The following is a 24,096-nucleotide window of genomic DNA, read 5'->3' on the forward strand; positions in this document are numbered from 1 at the left end:
AGAATAAACAGTGATGGTTTATTGAGACATAGGACAGAGCATCAGATCATACATGCTCACTCAGAAACCTCCAGAACCAAACTTTAAGTTCCCAATTGCCCACGCTGTACAGTGATTCATCAGTGCTGTCACATGATCAGCACACTCGCATTCTCTTAAAGGGACAGGGTACCTCACTTCACCACAGGCAGCTTGTTTGTGAGAGTTGAGGGATGAAAGGGTAAAGGTGATAGATGCATCCATTTATAATGAGAGGCTATGGTGAAGTTGGATTTTCAAGTAAATAGGTTGAGTTTGAAATTTGCATTATGAGTTAAGTAGGGACTTGACTTTTCAGCCGTTAAATTTCAAAGTGGAGTTTAGAAGTGACAAGGGACTTTTCCAAATTACCAAGGTTTCATAAGTAAACAAGGGAAGATTTTTAAATTTTATTTGACCCGAAAGTGGAGGTAATAGGAAAAGAAGAAAGATTTTTATATTTTGGGAAAGCTGAGTTCAAAGAAGTGCTGAGGACAATGGAATCTAAGATGCAAGGGGAAAAGGATATTTAAGGAAAGATGTTGAACTGAGCTGAGGTGGCTGCGTGGGGGAGATGTCCTGAGACCAGCTCTGCGCTGAGAGAAGGTGTGAAATCTGAACCATTCATCCAGTGGGAACAGAAAAGTCTTTATTTCAGGAAACAGTTTATGTGTTGAACTTTCTTGGATTTCCACAGCAGAGTGGAAGAGAGTGAGAAGTCATGTGGTATACCCTTACTAAAGTGACAGCAGTTTTTGCCTTGGGTAATATTACTGGATTTTTATGGCTAAAAATCTATAAGGGAGATGTTGCCAAGTAATTTACTTCTGTGTTCTGACCAAGTTGGTTTTTTGGGGGGATGGTTTGTAAGGCTGTTTTGACTGTGTAACTTAATCTTGTGTGCTTAAGTTCTTTCCCTCTTCTTGTTAATAAATCTTTTAATTTTAAAATCCTAAAAATGTTACTGGGACTCTATCCTTCTGGGATCTGTAGTTTTTCCCTCCTTTCAAAATGCAAAAAAAGTTATGATCAGGAAGACAAGTTTCCCTCTGGAATTTCGCTTGCTCAGCAAATAACATCAACTGCGGTCGTAAGAATAGTCTGAGCAAATGCCCCTTGTGGTCACCTGATGGCAGGACTGGTTAACCTTGCCTCCAGCCTCATTTTGTGCATTACATGGTAGTGTTATTCTTATAAAATAGTGAATTCTCCAACATTGAGTGTAAAAATAATGGGGTAATAATAGTAGGGGAATTCAACTTCCCCAATATTAAATGGGATAGTCTTAGTGTGAAAGGCTTAGAGGGGCTGGAATTCTTAAAGTGCATCCAGGAGAGCTTTTTGAACCAGCACGTAGAAAGTCCTACAAGAGAAAGGGAGACACTGGACCTAGTCTTAGAGAATGAAGTTGGGCAAGTGGTAGAAGTGTCAGTAGGGGAGCATTTTGGGGATAGTGATCATAACTCTGTAAGATTTAAGGTAGTTATGGAAAAGGAGAAAGATGGACCGGAAATAAAGGTCCTGAATTGGGGGAAGGCCGATTTCAACATGATAAGACAGGGTCTGGCCAAAGTGGACTGGGAGCAGCTACTTGTAGGAAAGTCTACATCAGATCAGTGGGAGTCATTCAAAAAGAAAATAGTGAGAGTTCAGGGCCAAAATGTTCCCATAAAGGTGAAGGGTAGGACCAACAAGTCCAGGGAACCCTGGATGTCAAGGGATATAGAGGATTGGATAAGGGAAAGAAAGGAGGGTAATGGCAGATACAGAGGGCTGAAAACAGCGGAAGCCCTAGAGGAGACCCACCGAGGTGATTTAAACTTTCTGGGACATGCTTATCACGCTTTTAGTAGTTCATGTATATTTTAGTATCACAGTTCTTTTAATAGAAAGAAATAAGTCTGTAATTTTCTGTTGGTATTTTCTAACTTCTAATTGTCTTAACAGCAATTAGCATCTAATTTAGCTCAGGAAGACATAGCAATCAGATTGTCTGATCTTAAAGTAAACACATCAGTTTTCACAAAACATTTGCAGCAATAAAATGGGAATCATTTTTGCCTTGACTGTTTGTGACCTGGCAGAACGGATTGCCTGCCTATTGATTTCTTTCGCCATGTTACAGGCCAGCAGTGAGGGTGACAATCACCCCAGTTATCTCTTATAAGATGTTCTGGGTACCACACAATTGAGCAACATTGTGTAGGAATTTCAGTGCCAGCAGGACATATGTCCCAGTGAATGGTTGATTGAATCAAACAGCATGTTCCTTGGGCTGTTCATAATAGACAGAGCACAAACCATATTCAACCAGCCCGTGTTTGCAAAACACAAAATAAAACGTCTACTGTTAGGTGTGATTAGGCAATTGGGGAGCACTTGCTGAACAATCCTGAGTGTGCTAACAGCCAAACTAACAACCAATTTAAGATAATCAGTCAAGCTTGTAATGTGGCTCATTTATGCATTTTAAAAATTCTTCCTGGAACATAGGGGTGGCTGGCTAGGCCAGCATTTTTATTGCCCATCCCTAAATGCCCTTTAGAGGGTGGTGGTGAGCTGCCTTCTTGAACCGCTGCATTCCATGTAGTGTAGGTACACCCACAGTGCTGTTAGGGAGGGAGTTCCAGGATATTGACCCAGAGACAGTGCAGGAACGTCGATATATTTCCAAGTCAGGATGGTGAGTGTCTAGGGAGGGGAACTTGCAAGTGGTGGTGTTCCCATGTATCTTCTACCCTTGTTCTTCTAGGTGGTAGAGATCACAGGATTGAAAGGTGCTGTTGAAAGAGCATTGGTGAGCTGTTTTTGTGCATCTTGTTGATGAGACACACTACTTCCACTGTGTGTCGGTGGTGGAGGGAGTGAATGTTGAAAGTTGTGGATGAGGTGTCAATCAAATGGGCTGCTTCATCCTGGATGGTGTTAAGCTTTTTGAGTGCTGTTGGAGCTGAACTCATCCAGGCAAGTGTATTCCATCACAATCCACCTGATTGTGCTTTGTAGATGGTTGACAGGCTTTGGGGAGTCAGGAGGTGAGTTACTCGCTGCAGGATTCCTAGCCTCTGATCTGCTCTTGGGTGTAAGCCTTTTTAATATAAAAACTGGGCATCTCATTTGCCATTTAAGGACAGAACTGGATGGAGTGTGTGTCGAATGCACTGTATGTCCCTTTATCAGCTGGCGGTCCAGTAGGAGGAGGAATCCAACACAAGTAAGTTTGTGTTAACTTGTATGAGACCAGGGAGAAGTGAGCATGCTCCACTGGCTCTAGCAAAACTGACAGGATGCCTGCCACTCCAGAACGCCCTTTCCCACCTCCCCGCCATGGACATTTCTTGACCAACATGGTGATGATCCTGAGCAGACGGGTAGTTTTCCCCAGCTCTTGTTTCTCACCCTCAAACAGAAAGAAAGAATTGTATTCATACGACAAACAACAATCTGATAATGTCATTATTCATAATCTCGTTTTTCTTTGTGACGTTGATTGAGGATAAATATTGGCCAAGAGACGAGGGAGAACTTTCCTCCTCTTCTTTGAAATAGTGCCACGGGATATTTTACAGGGCCTCCGACAGTGCGGCACTCCCTCAATACTGCACTCGATTGTCAGCCTAGATTCCTCTGTTCAAGTCTCTGGAATGGGACTTGAACCCACAACCAGAGGCAATAGTGATACCAACTGAACCATGGCTAACAAAAAAAAACACAGGCCATGCTTGAGCTCTGTCCCTCAAAATGGGCCAGTTCTCCCAGCTAGGACTTTCAGGTGACTGGTGTAATCATTTCCTGGGATGGTGTGTGGCACTCTCTGCTCAAGGGGAATATATACCCCATGTTGTAAGAGGTTGCGTGAACACCACTACAGCTGATCGGCTAATAATACCCAAATTCATAGGCTGCCCCAGCCTTTTTTATAAAGTACACTTTTATGTAAAACTTGTGGAAGACTGAAATAACCTCATGTATTTAAATTAGATGCAGAGAGAAATTCATCATTGCACTATGCCCGAAGGAGCATAAAATTAGGAGCAAAGATTTTATAAACTTAAGTGTCGATCAAAGCAGCTGGAGGCACCCCTTATGGTGACCTTGGCCTGATATCACCATTGGCTGGTGTGATGGGAGACAATGCATCAAACATAAATGCATTATTATAATTATAAAACTGCTGCTGTGTTCTCTATAAAATTTATGGGTGTCACTGGCAAGACCAACATTTGTTGCCAATCCCTGATTGCCCTTGAACTGATGGCTTGCGAGGCCATTTCAGAAGGCAGTTAAGAGTCAACCACATTGCTGTGGGTCTGGAGTCACATGAAGGCTAGGCCAGGTAAGGATGGTGGATTCCCTAATACCTTCCCGAATATTTCCTTCCCCTAAAGGACATCAGTGAACCAGATGAGTTTTTTACATTCGAACAGATGAATTAGGAGCAGGAGTTGGCCATTCAGCCCCTCAAGCCTGCTCCACCATTCAATAAGATCATGGCTAAGATTGTGGCCTCAACTGCAGGTTCGCACCAACCCCCAATAACCTTTGACTCCCTTGTTATTCAAGAATCTATCTACCTCTGCCTTAAAAATATTCAATGCTCCAGCCCCCATCGCTGTTTGAAGAAGAGAGTTCCAAAGACTCACAGCCCTCTGAGAGAAAAAAAAAATCCTCATTTCAGTCTTATATGGGAGACCCTTTATTTTTAAACTGTGTGCTTCTAGCTCTAGCCTCTCTCACAAGGGGAAGCATCCTTCAGCATCCACCCTGTGAAGTGTCCTCAGGATCTTATATGTTTCAATAAGGCCACCTCTCTGTCTTCTAAACTCCAATGGATACAGGCCCAACCTGACCAACCAAAACTGTACACAGTACCCCAGATGTGGTCTCACCGACACCCTATAAAACTGTAGTAAAACATCCCTACTTTTATATTCCATCCCTCAGCTGTGATGGGAATTGAAACCATGTGTCCAAAACATTAATCTGTGCCACTGGGTTACTATACCAATGACATTACCACCCTGCCACCAGCTCTCCCATGAGGGACACAGGAGGAACAGAACATTTTAACATTTTAGAACATTGAATTGATCTAACAGTTTGTGAAATGGCAGAATTGGAAGACAGGCTGAAAAAAGTGGTCTCAATTCCTCAAATTGCTTACAAAACCAATCCTAATTTCAGGACAGGTGCTTAGCACACCCATGCTAACCATATGTCTCTCTCGTTCATCCTGCAGGAGGAGTACATCAGGACCATGGAGCCAGGTGTCCTAGCTGTATGCCTGATGGCCTACAGAGAGCGAAGACGACAGAGGAGAGAGCGACTGAGGCTCCTGGCTGCGCAGAGGCAGGAGCAGCAACCTCAGGAAGATGGGGGCACCTGGGGCTCCCGCACACGCCACCGAAGAGCCACAGTGAACCATCGCTGGTTGGCGCCTAGCAACTCCCAGGGTCTATAGACACCGCCTTTCATTCCTGCAGATGACCGAGAACCAGTGTAGTGCATGTCTAGGGAACTGGTTGGTCACATATGCCAGATACTGCAGGTTTTGGCACCATGGGGACAAGGAGGGCATCCACTACCAGTGGCCATGAAAGTGACCATGGCGCTCAATTTCTACACCATTGGCTCCTTTCGGGGCTGTACAGGTGACCTCTGTGGGATCTCACAAGCCTTCACACACAAATGCATCCCTGAGGTCACAAATGCCATCTTTGCAAGGACACACAACTTTGTACATTTTGCCTGGGACCAAGAGAGCCAGAATGCAACAGCAATTGGATTCTCCAAAATCTCGGGTTTCCCACAGGTTCAGGGGGCCATCGACTGCACTCACATGGCACTCAGATCTCCATCGCAACACACGATGACTACATCAACTGCAAGGGGTTCCACCCGCTGAATGTGTAGCTAGTGTGCGACCACCAGAAAAGCATCCTGCAGGTGTGCATACAGTTTGTCAGGGAGTGTCCACGACTCCTACACCTTCAGTCGGTCACAGATCCCTGGAGTCTTCCATTGTCCACAGAAGCCGCAGGGATGGCTCCTCGGGGAAAAGGGCTGCCCGCAGACACCGTTGTTAATGACACCCGTGCAGCGGCAATCAGACTGCAGCAGAGCGACGGTATAATGAGGCTCATGCTGCAGCTCGCACCTTGGTAGAGGAGACCATCGGGATTCTGAAGATGAGGTTCCAGTGCATGGACCAGTCTGATGGAGCCCTGCAATACAGCCCACAGAGTATGTCACGCATTGTTGTCACCTGCTGCGCCCTTTACAACCTGGTGCTGCAAAGGGGAGACAAGCTGGCTGAGGAGGAGATGGAGGAGCTGGGGGTCTCCTCCGATGAGGAGGACGCCAACGGGGATGGAGCTCAGGAGGTCCTCGGAGGTGGCAATGACAGGAATGAGGCCCTCGCATTGGCTAGAAGAGGCAGGCGTGCTCGGGAGGCCCTCATAGCTGCTAGATTTGTGGAAGATGATGACAACATGCAGTGAAGAGACACCATAGATCCTCAAATTGCCTCAGTGAACGTTTGACTCCATCTGGCTTATGGCAGCACACATACCTTCTGTGAGAATGCTCCTGTCATGGAGATGCAATGGAGGCTCTGATAGTCGCTCGATAGCAGGAGGCTGATGACGACGTGCAATGAGGGCACTCCATAGTTCTTCAGTTAGCTTCTGCTAATGTCTGACTCCTATCCAGCTGAGGGCAGCTCACTTGCGCTCTGTGATCAGGGTCATATCATAGAGACACAGCCATGAAACTTTAAAAGCATCTGATCCTTTGTCTGCCTTCAGCACCTGAGCCCTTCAGTAGCTGGAGCACAGCGTCAGTGGCACAGATGCTGAAGAGCTGGGGGTCAGCCCATGTCCTGCGACAAGGGCTCATGGCGGTCGCCATCCTACCAGTGTTGACCTTGGTGCATTGGCATGCCGGCGCTATCACCTCAGAGTGAAGGTGGATGGCTTCTTCCATCATGCCTTACAATCTGAGGAGTGCAGCAGACATCCCTTCCTGATGTTCCCGAGCTTGCCTTTGCAGCTCAAGCAACTGTGACATGACCAAGTCCAGAGGCTCGTCACATAACTTGGACTCAGAAACTTTCTGGCCTCCAACAGTCCTCTGAGTGATGGACACCATGCAAGTCCCTACCACCACCTGCTGTGGATCAGACAGTGCAACGTGCTCACCAGATTGTGATCCCGAGGTTATTCTAAAGCTAGGTCCCAACGAGGTGTGTGTCTCTGTGCTGGTGGAGGGTGTGGGTGAGCGCTGTGACGGGACTTTAATGAAGGTGCCTTCAGATTCCTCTTCAGAGGTTTCTGTGGGGCTTGCTTGGAGGCCCTGGGTCATGGACTCGGTCAGCTGTTTCTCAGATGTGCCTGCAGAAGCAAAGGAGAGATAATTAGTGCATGGCAGTGGCCTGTGAAACAAGGCACATCACTGATAGCATGTTGTCTGATAGAATTTGCATTGCTGGATCCTCACTTGGTAGAGCGTCGCCGACTTCACCATCAGCACAGGACCGGTCCAGATCCTCGCCGGCCAGCTGGATGGCTCTGTTTTCAAAGTCTGTGAGGACCTTGATTTCATGAATTCCTCCACCGGCCTGCGACCTCTCCCTGTTGTTGTGTGCCAGCTTGTCCTGCATGAATAGAGCTGGAGAGAGTTTAAGCAGGATGCCTGCCAGGTCAGACGATAAGTATAACTGGCCTGTGTGTGTGTTGAGTGGTCCCATGGATGGGATGAGGACAATGACAGTGAGTGTGAGAGAGTGAATCATGCTGCCCCTTGAACCGGCAGTGAATGAGCGCCCTGTGGATGTGTGATGGGTTTGTGAGTGTGTGAGTTGAGAATGATGAGAAGGGTGACTCACCCTGGCAGAACGGAGGAGATCATTCATCCTCTTGTGACACTGGGTGGCTGTCTTCTTTGAAGGGTGTTGGTGCTGACCACTGCTGCCACCATGTCCCAAGCCTGGTTGGCCACGCCGCTGCCCATCCTGCAGCCAGAACAAGGGTAGAGGACATCCCAGTGGACTCCATGGCATCCAAGAGGCATTCCAGTGACGTGTCGCTGAACCTGGGGGCTGCAGTCTTTTTGCCTTTCAGGGCCATGTCTTCCCTGCAGCAGTCATGGTCGAGAAGCACTGAGGTGTGTGTGTGCAGTTGGACAATATGGTGCCCGGTGTGATGAAGCGGTGAGGTGATGGGGGCGGGTGAATGAGAACCCGCCCGCCATGGAAACGTGTGTTTCCTGGGAATGCATAACTAATGTGGTGGGCTTGCGATGATATGATGTGAAAACCCACCATCGTGGCCAGCGGGTAAAATGTCATTTTACCCGCCCGCTTCTACACTTACTGCAAACCTGGGACGATCTGCCCATAGAAGCATAAAATGAAACAGGTCAGCGGGAGGCCATTTGACCCTTCATTCTTATGTCAGCAAAAGTCACAACGATCTGTAATTTCCTTTTTGAAGTATTTGAAAGGGGAAAGCACAAAGACATAAACCCCCAATTTTAACCTCACCTGTCCGGCAGGAACAGGGCTGGCTCAGGTCCCACATGCCTTTTGCATCTATTGATTAGAAAAGCAGAATATTTTAAAGAGTTTTTTAAATAAAAATTCATTCATAGGATGTGGGCATCACTGGCAGGGCCAGCATTTATTGCCCATTCCTAATTGCCCTTGAGAAGGTGGTGGTGAGCTGCGTTCCTGAACTGCTGCAGTCCCTGTGGTGTAGGTACACCCACTGTGCTGTTAGGGAGGGAGTTCCAGGATTTTGACCTCGCGACAATGGAGGAATGGCGATATATTTCCAAGTCAGGATGGTGAGTGACTTTTTTAAAAGGTGTGAAACTTGTAAATGTCGATGTTCAAAGAGACTTGAGTGTGCTCGTACAGGAATGCAGAAAGTTGTACGTAGCTAGAGCAAGCAATTAGGAAGGCAAATGAAATGCTGGCCTTTTTTTGCATGGGGTTTGGACACAGGAATAAAGAAGTCTTGCTGCAATTATATGGGGCTTTGGTGGGACTGCATCTGGAATATTGGGTGCAGTTTTAGTCTCCATTTTAAGGAAGGATATACTTGCATTGGAGGCAGTAGAGTGAAGGTTCACTAAATTGGTCCCTTGGATGAGAGGCTGAGTAAATTGGGCCTATATTGCCTGGAGTTCAGAAGAATGAGAGGTGATCCAATTGAAATATACAAGATTCTGAAGGGCTTGACAGGATAGGCTTTTGTAGGCAAACTAGGTTGTCTTCACTGGAATTTAGAAAATTAAGGAGTAATTTGATCAAAATTTTAAGAATTTAAGGGGGCCAAATATTGCAGAGCAGGACAGACTATTTACGCTGGTTGGGAAGTCTAGGACTAGGGGGCATATAAACATGCAAGATGGAATATAATGTGGGAAAATGTGAGGTTATGCACTTTGGCGGGAAGAATAGAGGAGCTGAATGTTACTTAAATGGAGAAAGACTGCAGAAAGCTGCAGCACAGAGGGATTTGGGGGTCCTCGTGCATGAATCCCAAAAAGCTAACACACAAGTTCAACAGGTAATAGGGAAGGCAAATGGAATGTTGGCCTTTATTTCAAAGGGAATAGAGTATAAAAATAGGGAAGTCTTGCTAAAACTATACAAGGCACTAGTTAGACCACATCTAGAATACTGTGAACAGTTTTGGTCTCCTTATCTAAGGAAAGATATATTGGCATTGGAGACAGTCCAGAGAAGGTTCACTAGGTTGATCCCAGGTATGGAGGGATTTTCTTATGAGGAGAGGTTGAGTAGGTTGGGTCTGTACTCATTAGAGTTTAGAAGAATGAGAGTCGACCTTATTGAAACATATAAGATTCTTAGGGGGTTTGACAGGGTAGATGCTGTGGGTGAGTCTAGGACCAGAGGGCGTAATCTCAGAGTGAGGGGTCGCCCATTTAAGACAGAGATGAGGATGAATTTAATCTCTCAGAGGGTAGTTAATCTATGGAATTCTTTACTGTAGAGGGCTGTAGAGGCTGGCTGGTTAAGTATATTCAAGGCTGAGATAGACAGATTTTTAATCATTAAGGGAATCAGGGGTTATGGGGAAAAGGCAGGAAAGTGGAGTTGAAGATGATCAGATCAGTCATGATCTCATTGAATGGTGGAGCAGACTCGATGGGCTGAATGGCCTATCTCTGCTCCTACATCTTATTCTGAAACTTAGAGGCAGATCTTTCCGGAGTGAAATTAGGAAACACTTTCACTCAAAATGGGCAGTAGGAGTTTGGAACTCTCTTCTGCAACTGGCAATTGATGCTCAATCAACTGATAATTTTAAATCTGAGCATAATAGATTGCTTTGTAAAACAAAAGTATTAAGGGATTTGGGGCAAAGGCAGGAATTAGGTCTCATATCAGCATGATCTTATTGAATGGCAAAGCAGACTCGAGGGGCTAAATGTTCTATTTCTGATCCTGTTGTTCTATAAGCGGATCAGACTCACCAGCTTGCTATCCAAAAAGAGCATTGAATGCGAGTTTATTGCAGATGCACCTGAAATTTTATTATCGAAATACTCTAAAATAATTTTTCTGAATTGGATGGCTGCAAGAGATAAAACAGAATGTAAAACCCTAGCATATCATCTAGCAGAGATTTCTTTAACAATAACAAAAGCTGCTGAGATATGGTCTTATATTCTTAAACAGGAGCCACTGCATGATTGGTAAAACAGTCAGGAGAAACAGGTTTGACCTTTCCATAGTCACCTAAGCTTTCCTTCACAATACATAATCATGTTTGGTTCTATAAGTTTAGAATTAAGTTCTGTAATCAGCTTTTGGAACTATGTAGTTCTCTTGACTTTTATTCCTTATGAACATGTAATGCATTATGCTGTATCTTATTACCTTAACTTTAACACATCAATCATCTTTATGCACTGATTTTATATGTATTTTGTATAGATATTATGTCATTTCTGTAACTTTGTAATCTCTGTAAGACTATGCACCATATGTCGCCTCACCCCCTAGGCTGAACCGGGATGCAAGAACTGCGTTGAGCCAATAAAGTCACTGCCTAGCTTTGTTAAGTCTTAATTTTGTGGTTTAATAAATGTTTCCTGAGTTACATCATTAGTTTGTCTCCTATTCCTGTATGGTTAAAGTCTCAAAAGAACAAATTAATATTCAGTGAGTGCAGATGGATTTGGAGGTTAAATGCCCCCCAAAAAACTTACCCTTCCCTTCCCACAGAGCTGACACCCGTTACCATCCTCATGCCCACCCTGACCCACCCCCTCCTGTTATTCAAGCCACCTGTCTCATCCCCATCCTTGATTCCCCCCATGAGATCTTCACCTACAACAATGTCACGCTGGACTTGCCACTGTACCGCATCCGACTCCCCATTCTGACTGTGACTGTCACCAGTACCCTGAATTCACCCACCAAGACCCCACCGGCAAGTGGTTAAAAATATTTTAAAGAAACAAATTGATAGAATAGGATAAGCTAGAAACTGTTGGTGGTGGAGGAGGGGGTGCAGGGGGCATTACTTTTTGAGTACCCCTCATGGCGAAGTACTGTGACCTGATGCTACAAACTCAGCACGCTTACATGGTATTGTGGTGCTCCGAGTACATAATGCATGCCACACTTGGGGTAAGTTGGGGTATGTGTTATATGATTCAGCATTGGCCACATATAAAGGGCTGCTGATGGCCTTAAAGCTGTCCTGCTACTAAGAGGAGAGATTGTAGCACGTTGACAATGTAGAACAGCTAAATTCCTGGGTCCCACAAAAAAATGGTACCCCTTTCTGGAGTTGCGGGATGTCATTTTGGGGGAGAACAGTATCAAAGCAGGCAGCAGAGAGGATGCTGTCTCACCTGTGGACTTATCCTGCGAGCAGGTGAAGAAGAAACCTTCTGCTGCCTGAGAGGTTGCCAGAGTGACTTTGTTTAACATTACAATCTCATCTCACAACATTTTTTAGCAGCCTGTCAATGTAAGTTTGGTGGCATCTCAGTGAAAGAAACTACACAATCTCATGGTATCTACCTTCCAAAGGCAAGTGTAAGCCCATGTTTTAGTACATCAATCTGTGTTGCTGCCATGCCAACCTGTTTTCTCTGTCAAATTTGACGAGCAACAAGTGCCAAAGACACTGACAATGCAAGGGGACAGCTGGGTAGTTAAAATCACCCTCCTTTGTTCTCCCCAGAACCTACCCAACCACAATTTTTATGCAGGCCCTTGTATGGGCAGCCAAACCGCATATTGAAAGCCAGCAGGGTCCTCCTTTAAAAATGTAGATTGGAGTCTGATGATCCCATTGGGCCCCCAGCTGCAATTTCAATGAAGGCCTCAGATGGGAACCTAGGGATGAATTTTATGGACCGTCCGTTGATGGGGGGGGAAAGCAGATGGCAGTAAGTTAGGGCACCATGCCATCAGGTGCATGCTCGCTAATGGCCTGTCTGTTCCCTCCCCTTCTCTGCAATTTTACGGGCGACGAGAGAGGCCTGTGAAATTTACGCTGGGATTGACGGAGCCTCCCCTCAAGCTGCCAGGGAGACCTTTGAGGGAACCCTCTCCCACACTTACCCGAGTGACAAAATCCTGAAAGTTTCAGTTGTTACCCCTGAAGTTTGATCAACCCTCAGATCATTTATGCGGCGGCCTAACATTCATTAATCAGTGAAGATTGAACTAAAATCCTGTGACTATGTTATTATTTCCGAAGAGATGAGTGCAATGCAAAATACTAGCTTCTGTGAGCTGGACTTTGTCTCACTTTGTAATTAAGCTCCACTTCCAGAGTGTGTACGAGATCCGTCAGATGAGCTCAGAAGTCTAATGAGGCAGTAAGATCCCTGCTTGAGTGTTAGAAGCTAATATTGAAAAAGCCACTCAGACATTATATGTTTAAAAAGATTATGTGTGTTTCACAGCACAGAGCAGTAGCAACTGGGTTACCTTTCCATTGTTCTTTATTGTGAAATCACCAGTCTTGCTTCTCGATTCTGAAATACTCATCCTTGTGTTCAATTCCTTCCAGTGCCTCACCCCTCCCTATCTCTGTAGCCTCCTCTAGGCTTCCAACCCTCAAAATATCTGCAGTCCTCCAGGGCTGGTCTCTTCCGCATCCCCAATTGTTATCGTCTTACCATTCGTGGCTGTGCATTCAGCTGCCTAGGCCCTAAGCTCTGGAATTCCCTTCCTAAACCTCCCCACATCTCCGTCTCTCCCTTTAAGAATTTGCTCCTTAAAACACACCTCTTTGACCAAGCATTTGGGCAGCCATCTTAATATCTCTTTAATGTAGCTCAGCGTCAATTCTTGTTTGATAACCCCTCTTGGGGACTGCCTTGGGGTGCTTTACTATATTACAGGTGCTATGCAAATGCAGGTTATTCTTGCTGGCCTGAACTTGCACGACCGGTGGGCCCGGAAGCGGACGGGAAATGGCCCCCTGACCACGATCGGCCGCCAGCCGTGATTTCACACTGGCTGGCCAATTAATAGCCAGCCAATGTGAAACGCACGCTGAGAAAGGTTCAGCACTGCCAGTGGAGGCGGGAAGAGGGCGGGCGCCGACATCACCGCAGGTGCTGGTGAGCGCTTCCACTGAGCTCCCTGAAGGTAGACAGCTGCCTCAGGGAGCCGCCGACCTCCAAATAATAAAAGAAAGCACAAACAATGCTGCAAAAAATATCCATGCGGCACAATCAAGCACCTGGAAGCATGCCTCATAAAAATGCTGACCCCAGATATTTCTTTTTATTCTATATCCTAACGGAGATTTCATCCCGCCCTTGGATGAGGTTGCATCAAAAACGTAAAGGCTGCCTGGCCAATTGGCCTGTTTGCCAACCGTAAGGTTGGATGGGCCACGGAAAATCGCTCACAATTGGGCCGTTAATGACCTTAACTGCCTGCTTAATTGTCGGCGGGTGCTCTTCCGACTGCTGCGCGTGCCCGCCGAGTGAAACATCGCGCCAATGCACGATGATGTCACGACTCTCGCCTTACGTGGTCTCGCGCGATTTTACACCCGCTCAGGTCGGGCATGTGCCCGCCCGTGCGACGTAAGATTCTGGTCACTGTGTTCTTCCTCTGGTTATTCAGACTAAACTTTGCGTAACACATGTCTTGTACATCCAGATGCAAGCAAAGGGTCAAATTGCCAGGGCATGTTAAGACCGCTAGACTCAAAGACCTTAAAAGCATTTTAATATATTGCAGGATCAGGTAGTTTGTTATATTGCCCTCTCTGCTGCCCTCTCTGTTGGAAAGGTGTAAATAAAATTAGTTCAAGATAAAAGCAAAATACTGCGGATCCTGGAAATCTAGAACAAAAACAAAAATACCTGGAAAAACTCAGCATGTCGGACAGCATCTGCGGAGAGGGATACAGTTGACCTTTCGAGTCCGTATGAACCTTCATCAGAGCTAAGACACGTAGAAATGAGATGAAATATAAGCTGGTAGAATGTGGTGGGACAGGAGAGCTCGATAGAGGGCCAGTGATAGGTGGAGGCCAAGAAGAGACTGCCAAAGATGTCATAGACTAAAGGACAAAGCGGTGTTGATGGTGGTGATATTGTCTAAAAGATGTGCTAATGGGGACATTAAGGGAAGCAAGCTAGTGGCAGATGGTCCTAGTGCGGGTGGGGTGGAGGGAAGGGATTGAAATGGGCTAAAAGGTGGAGATGAAACAATAGATTGAAATAAATTTAAAAATAGGACGGAAAAGAAAAAAATATAGTGTAAAAAAAAATTATAAATTATTGGAAAAAGGATCGGAAAGGGGGTGGGGATGGAGGAGAGAGTTCATGATCTGAAATTGTTGCACTCAATATTAAGTCCGGAAAGCTGCAAAGTGCCTAGTTCAAGACTGGCTGTCTGTAGCTGAGCATATGCTAGTCTCACTGCAGTGCACAGCAGGAAGGTGGAGGTGAGGCTAGGATGAAATTCTTTTGTACATTTCATTTGAGAAATTAAGGACCGAAGAACATTGTGACACATTTTTTGCAACTTCTATAGTTGGCTGTGAGGAAGTTTGAGAGATTTGAAAGATTGCTTTGGCCGGAATTTTCCAGCCCCTCAGGCCGATGGGATCTTCCGGTCCCGCCGATGTGAACAGAGATTTCAATGGCTTGCTGGCCCTGCCGCTGGGGGGTCCCGCCGCCGGGGGCTGGAAAATTCCAGCCTTTGTGTCTGCTCATCTTATTCAGGTACACAGTGAGTCGGCATGGTAAGTAATTGAAAAGAATGGCATTGAAAGCATATTTATTTACAGTGGGGGAATTCAACCCTAACAAAGTGGACTGGTGTAATTATAAATGAAGGTTTGACATTTGGCTGAAAGTGAATAAAATAGAAGCTCAGAGTAAATGAGTAAAGTAAATGTTTCCCTCACTGTTACGATCCTTGGCCAGACCCTGGGTTGGTGGGGGGTTGGTGGTGGGGGAAAGATCAGGTTTGAGACCAATAACGTTTTGTCTAAAGTAGACGAAGTTTAAGATTCAAGGCACTTACTAAGTGAATAAAGCTACAAGATTCCAGGGGTTTGGAACAAACAAAAATAAACTTCACCTATACAAGTTCAGAAAGGTAGAACAATTTACAATGTCTATTTTATACTCTAACCTTCAGAGTAAGCATGAGGTGCATGTGAATTAACAGGCAAATTGTGGCTGAACACACCACACTACACAATACGGCGTTACTTGGCAACAGCTTCCTTTCATGAAGTGAAACTTTCAGTCTATTCTCATTCTTAAGCATGTCATAATATAAATCCATAATTTCATTAATTTCGGAATAGTCCATCGAACTGGGGTCTCATGGGCAACAATGGTTAGACACCAGCTCAAACCCAATTCCAAGGAATTGACCAAACCCAATTCCATGGATTTCTCAACAATCCACCCATGCGTTTGTCACACTGTGAGCCAACCAATCTCACTGAAACGTCATCATTCTCGCGAGGGTTTTCAATCTCCACATTTGAAGGCCTCGCCTTGGAATTCTCTCTAAAAGTTGCTCCCACTAGGATGGCTTCGACAACGGCCCACCTCGCAGGGTTTCAATCTCGCCTTCCAAGATTCCTTTCCCCTGGATTTACCAGTACACTCAAGCGTCCTCTTACAAACACAGTTTTAGATCTTCGGCTGTGCCAGGCAGAACACCACTGCTCCAAAGGGGTACCTTTGCCCCAAAGGCCTGCAGCATGGAATGGCCAACCTTCGGCTGCCTTCTCGGATTTTCAGGCCTTTTCTCATGCCCACTTCACTTAAAGTCTGCTCCCTGCAGCTTTTCCTTTAATTTGGAGTCTGTTTCTCTGCTCCTTTCTTTTGACTTAACAGGACCTCTGTCTGTCCCCTGTCTTAGTTCCTTACCTGGGAATTCCATTTGGGACCTCTCCCTGTCCCCCTCCCGTGTCCTGCTCCCTGGGACACTCACTCAACAATGGCTCTCTCTACCAGTACCTTTCGCACCGTTCTTCTTTTCTCCTTCTGCGCTGGCACACAGAGCTGGTCCTCAGCCCGAAGAATGTAAAATATCCCGGACTGCACGTACTTGGCTATTTCCTGGCCAGTGCATGCGCCAAAGCCCCGGAGTTCATCTGGAATCGGAGTTCCTCACCTCCAAACTCAGCAAGGTAAGTTTCATCACATCACCATGATGGGGGCCAAATACTTTTGAGCTGGTGCCTAACCATTGTTGCCCATCAGACCCCAGCTCGATGGACTATCCTGAAATTAATGAGATTATGGGTTTATGTTATGACACAATTAAGAATGAGAATAGACTGAGAGTTGAATTTCATGAAAGGAAGCAGTTGCCTCGTGACACTGTTGCAGATAACATTCTCAAATTATAGAAACTCTCTCATCACTATGGGTGTGGCGTGAGCTTAGGAATCAACCTTAGTGACAGGTTTGTAGGAGGCCTAAAGGACAATAAAATCCAGGCCAAGCTTTTTGATCAAAGGCAATGAGCTGATGAGGAAGGAGGCCTGGGATGAGGCCACAACCCTGGAAAAGGCAAATGGAGATGGTTGCAAATTGCAATGGAGTTCTTTTCCTGAGCTGGCCGGGGAAGACCCTTGGATTTCAGCAAGATTGAGGCAATGGCAGGGCGGCCAAGTTCACAATCTCAGAGTCAGAAATTTAGATATCATAGTAGCCACCAACGATCTAAATGCCCCCATTTCCTGTTAAAGTGCTATGCCTGTGGGGAAAGTTGGTCAGGTCCAGATGGCATGCAGGAGTAGAGGGAACAGTAATGCTCCAGGTCATCGTAAAGCTCCAGGGTACCACCATGCACCAGGTCAAGGTTGTGGTGGATCTAAAGCTAGCTCAGGAGTCTGGAAATCCTCAGATAGGCATGTGATAGATTAAGTCAGAGAGCAAATAAAACAGCACATGGAAGTTGAGAGTAATAGGACTTAAGGTACAATTCCAGCAGCCACATTAAAAATGAAAGTTGGAGATTCACAATTTATTTTCATCATTGATACAGCTACAGCAATGTCTATTATTTTTGAAGGAGAGCACAAGAAATCCCTAACTCACATTCCCTTTTGCAAAACTGCTGTTAAACTGATTTTCATCCTCGAGGCGGTTAGGGGGAATTGGGAAATTTCCCGGCTTGGCCCGTACCCCCTGTTTGGAAGAAGGCTTCATTGCTGTGGACTGGGTGCGAGCTGGAGCCAGGCCAGCCAACCCGGGAGAGCGTGCAGAGGCAGCCACAGGGGCTGCCCGGTACAGAGGCAGGCTGTTTAAAACTCCTGCCTCGGTGCTCTGGGACTTTATCCCAGTGGGAAAAAAACACAAAAGCCCTCCACCTTCACCCTTCAAACACTCCCCATGACCCATCCATGTCACCTCATGTCCCACACCCACCCCATGCCCTTTCATGCCCCCTATGCCAGGTTCTGCCCTTCCACTCACCCCCTTAGGCCCCCAATGCCCCTTATGCCAAATATTACACTTCCACCCACCCCCTCATGGCCCCAGCCAGGCTCTGGCCTTCCACCAATCCCCCCCATGCCCTCTACGACAAACTCCAGCATTTCATGCCCATTGACCCACTGCACACTTTCTAGAACCAATGAACATTGCAGTGTAAAGTGGGATATAAAGAAAAAGCTTTGTAAAAATATAATCCATTGATAAATGCCTTCTATTTAAAAAGGCCTGGTGGCTAGCTAATAAAAATGTCAATCATCCAGTCCCTATGAAGTTTCAAAAAACCACAAACCACAAACACTTGAAACCACTTAACTTGTGTTAATAAACATAGTGGAAGTGATGCAGAGATCTGGGAGCCTGAGCTGTCAATCAAAAATGTTCCCTCTGGGGAGCAGGTGTGCTGTTATTCAAATCGATGCCTGGGCTCTCAGCCAAGCACATAATGAGGCTGTGGGTGACAGGGCCCTCAACCTTGTCTGCCCCATTTCCCTTACTTCTTCCTTCACCCCTTCCCAATCCTCCCAGAACCATGATAGGGTTCCCCTTGTCCATCCCACCAGCCTCCATATGCAAAGTATCATCCTTGCCATTTCTGCCAACTCCAGCATGATGCCACCATGAAACATATCTTTCCCTCCCCTCCTCAGTCAGCATTCCAGAGACCATTACCTCTCTGACACCCCGGTCCACTCCGTCACCCCCAAAACTTCATCCTGTTCCTATGGCAATCACAGGAGGTATAACATCTGTCCCTTTACCTCATCCATCCTCACTGTCCAAGGCCTCAAACACTCCTTCCAGGTGAAGCAGCAATTTACTTGCACTTGTTTCAACTGAGTCTACAGTATTTGCTGCTCACAATGTGGTCTCCTTTACACTTGGGAGACCAAATGCAGGCTGGGTGACCGCTTTGCAGAAATCTCCATTCAGTCAACAAGCATGACCCTGACTTTCTGGTTGCTTGCCATTTCAATTCAGCACCTTCCTTTCATGTTCACATTTCTGTCCTCAGCCTCCTGCAATGTTCCAGTGAGGCCCAATGCAAGTTGGAGGAATGGCACCTCATCTTTCAATTAGGCACTTTACAGTCTTCTGGACTGAACATTAAGTTCATTAATTTCAGTCCATGAACTCTATCCTCCATTTTGTATTTTTCCCCCTAGTGGCAGTCTGTGTCTTGTTCTCATTTCTTGATTTCAGACAGCACTGACCTTTATTCTGTTATTAACACATTCTGCTATTTTGCTTTCAGGCAGCACTGACCTTTATTCTGCTATTAGCACCTACTCTGGACCAATGCTTTGTTTCTTTTCTCCTACCATTCCCACACTCTTTGCCCTTTGTTCCATGACATCTTTATAATTTAATCTCCCCCGCCCTCTAACATGTCTTGGACCTTCCCTTTTTGCTCCATCTGACCCCCCACTTCTTTTTCAACAGCATAAAACCCATCGTATATATACCCCTCTCCAGTTTTGAAGAAGTGATATCGGACCTGAAATGTTAACTCTGTTTCTCTCTCCACAGGTGCTGCTGGACTTGCTGAGTTTTTCCTGCACTTTCTGTTTCTATTTTAGTTTTAAATGGGCATTGAGTGATTCAAGGCTCTCCAGCTGTACTGTCAGGTTTCTCCCTCATTCCCATCAAACTCAATGACCATGTACCTGAGTGGCCTTACGCACAGTCCATGAGCAGACTCCAAACATCCCAAATATCTTTGATTTCCGACACACAAAGCAAAGTAAAATTTGGGGTGTTTCTGCCATTGCACTGTTCGTACCATATTGGATATTATTAACAGGTTTCTATGGCCAAAAAAATGAACATCAAAAAGAGAGGAGGAACTGCAAAATGACCTAAAATGGGAAACTGCAGAAAACTCTCAGCAGCTCAGGCGACATCTGTGGAGAGAGGAAGGTAGTACCAGAAGAATGATAATTGTTTGTTTTCTTACTTACAATTTACTCCTCAAATTTTATGCTGTACATGAGCATCTTCCTAATCTACTTCATGCAACCCAGTCAGCATATCTTTGTAACTCTTTCACCCTCATTTAGCTTATCTTTAAATGCAGCTATGATTTAATTAATTACAGTTAATTAAGTATACAATAAAAATGAGCATCATATTACACACACTCCCATTCAACTCAGAAACCATGTCATCTCCTGCAAGAGGTACAAAACCAAATTAAAAATCCAGGCCTATTAGTCGGGCAGTGAGTTGGAAAATTCCTTCCCGAGTCCTTGATGTGATCAAAACTATCCAGGAGGCCAATGATGGTCATTAGTTGTCAATTATGTGGCATAAGTGTTACCCTGCCACTTGTCAGCTCAAGTCTGCATGCTGCCAGCTTCTGTTGTAGGCTGGCACGGGCTGCTTCACTGCCAGCAGAGCAATGTGTGGAATTGTCAGCTCTTGTCTTCATGTGGGAATCAAGACTGTGATTATGGTCTGGAGGTCAACTAGTTGTGGGGAACATGAAATAGCTTTGGTGAGCGGATTACAGGTAAGTAGACATCGTTTGATGGCACAGTTGATGACATCTTTAAATTGAAATGGCACTTGAAGGTAATAAACTTACAGGGCCATGGGAGTGGGACTTTCTGGATAGCACTGCAGGGAGCTGATATGGCCTCAATGGGCCAAATGGCCTCCTTCTGTGTCATAATGACTCTGTGACTCTAAACATACGCTTAACAGCAGAACTCATAACAAAAATCTTACGATTAGTTGGGGGGTGTCAAGCGCTTTAGAGCTCTTCCCTCAGTATCCAAGTTGATCAGACCTTAATCAAATTCCAAAGTGTCTTTTCCAACTCCCGCTTATTGTATATTTTCTGCTACCTGTGAATTCATACATTTCCGCATTACCTAATACAACTCCCTGTTCGTTGAATTTTAGTAATCTTGTCCCTTATCAATAACTTAAGTTGTAACAAGTTATTTTTCGACAGATTGGAACAACTTCCTTTCTTTCTTATCATATCAATAGTTGCACTCGCATTCATTTCTACTAAGTAGAGCTTTTGATTCTAATCTGTATTGTTCCATACGAATCTCCTGGTCTAGAAAGGATGATATATTCAAATAGTCGCTTGGTAGGACAGGAGTTGTAGATTGTTGAAAAAAGAGACATGCTATTGAAGATTTTCGTCTTGTAATCATCAGGACAGATTCACAAGAATACCAAATTTCAAGGGGAACAACAATTTACATCGCATGAATTTAAACAAAAGCTTGGCAGTTAACTGTTCCCTGGTGCATTCTCCATGGCAATGCCTCTACCAATCAGAATTTATTTGCCAACCAATCAGCATCCTCTTCTTATGCAATGATACATTTGCAGATGTTTACTTCTTCAGAACTTATTGCCAATTCTGTAAACTACTCTGAAATATATGCATCATTAGGCACTGAAATTACCTTTAATTAGGTCCTTAACTGTTAATTACTTTAAGGTCAATCTTAATTCAACAGTTCAGTGGTCAGTGCACCTAAATTGACCTCTTGTCACAGGTGTAACTTAAAGGTTACCATTACTATAGTATAAAGAGGGATCATTGGTGGTACAAGATTAGTAAATTTCAGGATAGTCTAATTAACCCTTTCTTGCAATAGGGTTAGGATTTCCTGTCGACAACCTTCCGACAGAATGCCGGGTAACCCTTACCTTCCTTTCCCCTGAGTTTTTCCACCAATAACTTTTCAGACTTCCTGCAGCTGTATTATTTTGCTTTCAGTAGCATGAGTTATTTGATTTCTTGCTCATTCCATAGCTGACCATTCATTAAATCCTTATTCAGAAAGCAGTCATCAGTCATTTCTGATGTTTTTATGGGGGGGAGGTGGGGGGTGGGGTAGGGTGCTGCACTTTTAATGATATCATAATATCTATGCATTAATGGGTATTCAAACATTGGCTAAATATTGCCACATAGTAATGGGCCACTGTTGTGAATCAGGTTCCAGGACCTTGCACTAATTTAATTATACATCATCCTGCCACCTCTTTTGAGGTTCACAGGTCAATGGCCCAATCCATAAGTCAAGAGAGGTCCCCTAAGTTCCTGTTCTTCAGTTTCCATCTCCGTCCATGAGAGCCCATTGTCCAGTGTACATCTGTTTTCCTGAAACCCCCATAGCCCTATCTCCATTTCTCTCCCAAGCCCCTAGTCTCACTAGTCTCCATATATCTTCCTGAGCCCCCCATTAAACAGTCCCCAATTCCCTCCCCAAACCCCCATTTCTTAGTCAACATCTCACCCCTCACCAAACCCCCAGTTTCCAATCTCTATTTATTTCCCTCAGCCTCAATTCTATTTAAAAAAATGCATTTATTGAGCCCCCCTCTCCCACTGAGCCCCAATTCTCCAGTTTTCATTTCCCCAAGCCCCCATTCCCCAGTCTCCTCGTTTCATCATGAGACGCCATTACAAAGTATCCATCGATTTCAATGAGTTTTCAAAGAGCAAAGGCCAACATTTCTCGATGAAGAGCGGGGGATAAGAGGTAAAAGCAAAATATTGCAGATGCTGGAAATCTGAGATAAAAACAGAAAATGCTGGTAAAACTCAGCAGGTCTGGCAGCATCGGTGGCGAGAGACTGTATGACCCTTCTTCAGAGCTCTGCAGAAGGGTCATACAGACTCGAAACATTAACTCTCGGAGGATAAGAGGTGACTTGATTGAGATTCTTAGCACTGGAAAGGGATTGATAGGGTAGATAGAGAGAAACCTATCTGGTGGCGGGGCAACTCTAGGACAAGAGGGCATAACCTTAAAATCAGCGCCAGGCCATTCTGGAGAGGTGTTGGGAAATACTTCTTCACCCAAAGTGTGCTAGACGTCTGCAGGGGAGGTTGGGACACTCTCCCACAGAAGCCGTATAGGGCAATTACAGATGGCAATAAATACCGGCCTCAGCAGTGATGCCCATGCCCGTGAATGAATAAAAACAAGCTCAGTTCCATTTGCAACTTTCAAAATTGTGCCCTGTACCCTCAAGTTCAATTCAGTAATACACTTCAAAAATAGGAGTGGTCTTGGTTGAGAATCTTGGGGAATGCCACAGTACTACTGTATTATGTTTTATTAATTTATGGGATGTGGGCGTCGCTGGCTGGGCCAGCATTTATTGCCCATCCCTAATTTTACTTGAGAAGGTGGTGGTGAGCTGTCTTCTTGAACTACTACAGTCCCTGTGGTGTAGGTACACCCACAGTATTGTTGGGGAGGGAGTTCCAGGATTTTGACCCAGCAACAGTGAAGGAATGGCGATATATTTCCAAGTTACGATAGTGAGTGACTTGGAGGGGAACTTGGAGGTGGTGGTGTTCCCATCTATCTGCTGCCCTTGTCCTTCTAGATGGCAGTGGATGTGGGTTTGGAAGGTGCTGCCTAAGGAGCCCTGGTGAGTTCCTGCAGTGCATCTTGTAGTTGGGTCACACTGCTGCTACTGTTAGTCAGTGGCGGAGGGAGTGAATGTTTATGGATATGGTGCCAATCAAGTGGGCTGTTTTGGCCTGGATGATGGCAAGCTTCTTGAGTTTTGTTGGTGCTGCACTCTCCAGGCAAGTGGAGAATGTACTATCACACTCCTGACTTGTGCCTTGTAGATGGTTGACAAGCTTTGGGGAGTTAGGAGGTGAGTTACTCGTTGCAGGATTTGTAGCCACTAACCTACTTTTGTAGTCACAGTATTTATATGGCTAGTCCAGTTCAGTTTCTGGTCAATAGTAACCCCAGGATGTTGATAGAGGGGATTCCGCAATGGTAATGCCATTGAATGTCAAGGGGTAACGGTTAGATTCTCTCTTGTTGGAGATGGTCATTGTCTGGCACTTAGGTAATGCATATGTTACTTGCTACTTGTCAGCCCAAGCCTGGATATTGTCCAGGATTTGCTGTATTTGGACATGGACTGCTTCACTATCTGAGAAGTCATGAATGGTGCTGAACATTGTGCAATCATCAACTAAAATCCCTAGTTCTGACCTTATGATGGAAGGAACGTCATTGATGAAGCAGCTGAAGATGCTTGGCATTAGGACAGTGTCCTGAGGGAATCCTGCAGTGATGTCCTGGAACT

Source organism: Cetorhinus maximus, chromosome 3, assembly GCF_964194155.1.
Source record: "Cetorhinus maximus chromosome 3, sCetMax3.hap1.1, whole genome shotgun sequence".
Taxonomy (NCBI): Eukaryota; Metazoa; Chordata; class Chondrichthyes; order Lamniformes; family Cetorhinidae; genus Cetorhinus; species Cetorhinus maximus.